Source organism: Trachinotus anak, unplaced genomic scaffold (assembly GCF_046630095.1).
Source record: "Trachinotus anak isolate AG129_WGS33_773 ecotype Australia unplaced genomic scaffold, CSIRO_AGI_Tana_v1 ptg000095l, whole genome shotgun sequence".
In the NCBI taxonomy this organism is placed as follows: domain Eukaryota; kingdom Metazoa; phylum Chordata; class Actinopteri; order Carangiformes; family Carangidae; genus Trachinotus; species Trachinotus anak.
The window spans coordinates 10,001-15,000 of record NW_027273946.1 but is presented as its reverse complement, the minus strand read 5'-3'; positions in this window follow the sequence as shown (position 1 = coordinate 15,000).

Here is a 5,000-nt window from a genome sequence, read left to right as displayed (position 1 = left end):
TGTAACACTTTGAAAAATTTGCGGTCAAAGTTTTACACCGAGGAAGGTAAGAGAGGGGAAACTTCTAGTTTCGCCGACCGGTCCCCCTCTTTACCTTCCTCGGTGTAACACTTTGAAAAATTTGCGGTCAAAGTTTTACACCGAGGAAGGTAAGAGAGGGGAAACTTCTAGTTTCGCCGACCGGTCCCCCTCTTTACCTTCCTCGGTGTAACACTTTGAAAAATTTGCGGTCAAAGTTTTACACCGAGGAAGGTAAGAGAGGGGAAACTTCTAGTTTCGCCGACCGGTCCCCCTCTTTACCTTCCTCGGTGTAACACTTTGAAAAATTTGCGGTCAAAGTTTTACACCGAGGAAGGTAAGAGAGGGGAAACTTCTAGTTTCGCCGACCGGTCCCCCTCTTTACCTTCCTCGGTGTAAGACTTTGAAAAACTGGCGGTCAAAGTTTTACACCGAGGAAGGTAAAGAGGGGAGTGGAGCGGAGACTCTAGATATTTGCCTTCTCCAAAGCCACATCCATGCTCCCCCTGTATCAGAGCTCCAGGGGCCAGGCTCATGGCCCAGCTTCTCCCCCTGTGATATTAAAGGCCCACACAGCACCTCCACAGGACCTCCACAGCCACACACACACACACACACATGCCTCTCTGCCCCTGTGTCAGAGCTCCAGCACCCAGGCAGATCACCCAGCCACTGGGCCTGTGACATTAAAGGGCCACACAGCACCTCCACAGCCACACACACATGCTTCTCTCCCCTGTATCAGAGCTCCAGGGGCCAGGCTCATGGCCCAGCTTCTCCCCCTGTGATATTAAAGGCCCACACAGCACCTCCACAGGACCTCCACAGCCACACACACACATGCCTCTCTCCCCTGTGTCAGAGCTCCAGGAGCCAGGCATATCACCCAGCCACTGGCCCTGTGACATTAAAGGGCCACACAGCACCTCCACAGGACCTCCACAGCCACACACACATGCCTCTCTCCCCCTGTGTCAGAGCTCCAGCACCCAGGCATATCACCCAGCCACTGGCCCTGTGACATTAAAGGGCCACACAGGACCTCCACAGCCACACACACATGCCTCTCTCCCCTGTATCAGAGCTCCAGGGGCCAGGCTCATGGCCCAGCTTCTCCCCCTGTGATATTAAAGGCCCACACAGCACCTCCACAGGACCTCCACAGCCACACACACATGCCTCTCTCCCCTGTATCAGAGCTCCAGGAGCCAGGCATATCACCCAGCCACTGGCCCTGTGATATTAAAGGGCCACACAGCACCTCCACAGGACCTCCACAGCCACACACACATGCTTCTCTCCCCTGTATCAGAGCTCCAGGGGCCAGGCTCATGGCCCAGCTTCTCCCCCTGTGATATTAAAGGCCCACACAGCACCTCCACAGGACCTCCACAGCCACACACACACATGCCTCTCTCCCCTGTATCAGAGCTCCAGGGGCCAGGCTCATGGCCCAGCTTCTCCCCCTGTGATATTAAAGGCCCACACAGCACCTCCACAGGACCTCCACAGCCACACACACATGCCTCTCTGCCCCTGTGTCAGAGCTCCAGCACCCAGGCATATCACCCAGCCACTGGCCCTGTGACATTAAAGGGCACACAGCACCTCCACAGGACCTCCACAGCCACACACACACATGCCTCTCTCCCCTGTATCAGAGCTCCAGGAGCCAGGCTCATGGCCCAGCTTCTCCCCCTGTGATATTAAAGGCCCACACAGCACCTCCACAGGACCTCCACAGCCACACATCCATGCCTCTCTCCCCTGTGTCAGAGCTCCAGGAGCCAGGCATATCACCCAGCCACTGGCCCTGTGATATTAAAGGGCCACACAAGCACCTCCACAGGACCTCCACAGCCACACACACATGCTTCTCTCCCTGTATCAGAGCTCCAGGGGCCAGGCTCATGGCCCAGCTTCTCCCCCTGTGATATTAAAGGCCCACACAGCACCTCCACAGGACCTCCACAGCCACACACACACACATGCCTCTCTCCCCTGTATCAGAGCTCCAGGGGCCAGGCTCACGGCCCAGCTTCTCCCCCTGTGATATTAAAGGCCCACACAGCACCTCCACAGGACCTCCACAGCCACACACACATGCTTCTCTCCCCTGTATCAGAGCTCCAGGGGCCAGGCTCATGCCCAGCTTCTCCCCTGTGATATTAAGGCCCACACAGCACCTCCACAGGACCTCCACAAGCCACACACACACATGCCTCTCTCCCCTGTATCAGAGCTCCAGGGGCCAGGCTCATGGCCCAGCTTCTCCCCCTGTGATATTAAAGGCCCACACAGCACCTCCACAGGACCTCCCCAGCCACACACACATGCCTCTCTGCCCCTGTGTCAGAGCTCCAGCACCCAGGCATATCACCCAGCCACTGGCCCTGTGACATTAAAGGGCCACACAGCACCTCCACAGGACCTCCACAGCCACACACACATGCCTCTCTCCCCTGTATCAGAGCTCCAGGAGCCAGGCTCATGGCCCAGTTCTCCCCCTGTGATAATAAAGGCCCACACAGCACCTCCACAGGACCTCCACAGCCACACATCCATGCCTCTCTCCCCTGTGTCAGAGCTCCAGGAGCCAGGCATATCACCCAGCCACTGGCCCTGTGATTATTAAAGGGCCACACAGCACCTCCACAGGACCTCCACAGCCACACACACATGCTTCTCTCCCCTGTATCAGAGCTCCAGGGGCCAGGCTCATGGCCCAGCTCTCCCCCTGTGATATTAAAGGCCACACAGCACCTCCACAGGACCTCCACAGCCACACACACACACAATGCCTCTCTCCCCTGTATCAGAGCTCCAGGGGCCAGGCTCACGGCCCAGCTTCTCCCCCTGTGTATTAAAGGCCCACACAGCACCTCCACAGGACCTCCACAGCCACACACACATGCCTCTCTGCCCCCTGTGTCAGAGCTCCAGCAACCAGGCATATCACCCAGCCACTGGCCCTGTGACATTAAAGGGCCACACAGGACCTCCACAGCCACACACACACATGCCTCTCTCCCCTGTATCAGAGCTCCAGGGGCCAGGCTCATGGCCCAGCTTCTCCCCCTGTGATATTAAAGGCCCACACAGCACCTCCACAGACTCCACAGCCACACACACATGCCTCTCTGGCCCTGTGTCAGAGCTCCAGCACCCAGGCATATCACCCAGCCACTGGCCCTGTGATATTAAAGGCCCACACAGCACCTCCACAGCCACACATCCATGCCTCTCTCCCCTGTATCAGAGCTCCAGGAGCCAGGCTAATGCCCCAGCTTCTCCCCCTGTGATATTAAAGGCCCACACAGCACCTCCACAGGACCTCCACAGCCACACACACATGCCTCTCTCCCCTGTATCAGAGCTCCAGGGGCCAGGCTCATGGCCCAGCTTCTCCCCTGTGATATTAAAGGCCACACAGCACCTCCACAGGACCTCCACAGCCACACATCCATGCCTCTATCCCCCTGTGTCAGAGCTCCAGCACCCAGGCATATCACCCAGCCACTGGCCCTGTGACATTAAAGGGCCACACATCACCCCCATAGGACCTCCACAGCCACACACACATGCCTCTCTCCCCTGTATCAGAGCTCCAGCACCCAGGCATATCACCCAGCCACTGGCCCTGTGACATTAAAGGGCCACACATCACCCCCATAGGACCTCCACAGCCACACACACATGCCTCTCTCCCCTGTATCAGAGCTCCAGCACCCAGGCTCATGGCCCAGCTTCTCCCCCTGTGATATTAAAGGCCCACACAGCACCTCCACAGGACCTCCACAGCCACACACACATGCCTCTCTGGCCCTGTGTCAGAGCTCCAGCACCCAGGCATATCACCCAGCCACTGGCCCTGTGATATTAAAGGCCCACACAGCACCTCCACAGCCACACATCCATGCCTCTCTCCCCCTGTGTCAGAGCTCCAGCACCCAGGCATATCACCCAGCCACTGGCCCTGTGACATTAAAGGGCCACACAGCACCTCCACAGGACCTCCACAGCCACACACACATGCTTCTCTCCCCTGTATCAGAGCTCCAGGGGCCAGGCTCATGGCCCAGCTTCTCCCCCTGTGATATTAAAGGCCCACACAGCACCTCCACAGGACCTCCACAGCCACACACACACATGCCTCTCTCCCCTGTATCAGAGCTCCAGGGGCCAGGCTCATGGCCCAGCTTCTCCCCCTGTGATATTAAAGGCCCACACAGCACCTCCACAGGACCTCCACAGCCACACACACATGCCTCTCTGCCCCTGTGTCAGAGCTCCAGCACCCAGGCATATCACCCAGCCACTGGCCCTGTGACATTAAAGGGCCACACAGCACCTCCACAGGACCTCCACAGCCACACACACATGCCTCTCTCCCCTGTATCAGAGCTCCAGGAGCCAGGCTCATGGCCCAGCTTCTCCCCCTGTGATATTAAAGGCCCACACAGCACCTCCACAGGACCTCCACAGCCACACATCCATGCCTCTCTCCCCCTGTGTCAGAGCTCCAGGAGCCAGGCATATCACCCAGCCACTGGCCCTGTGATATTAAAGGGCCACACAGCACCTCCACAGGACCTCCACAGCCACACACACATGCTTCTCTCCCCTGTATCAGAGCTCCAGGGGCCAGGCTCATGGCCCAGCTTCTCCCCCTGTGATATTAAAGGCCCACACAGCACCTCCACAGGACCTCCACAGCCACACACACACACATGCCTCTCTCCCCTGTATCAGAGCTCCAGGGGCCAGGCTCACGGCCCAGCTTCTCCCCCTGTGATATTAAAGGCCCACCAGCACCTCCACAGGACCTCCACAGCCACACACACATGCTTCTCTCCCCTGTATCAGAGCTCCAGGGGCCAGGCTCATGGCCCAGCTTCTCCCCTGTGATATTAAAGGCCCACACAGCACCTCCACAGGACCTCCACAGCCACACACACACATGCCTCTCTCCCCTGTATCAG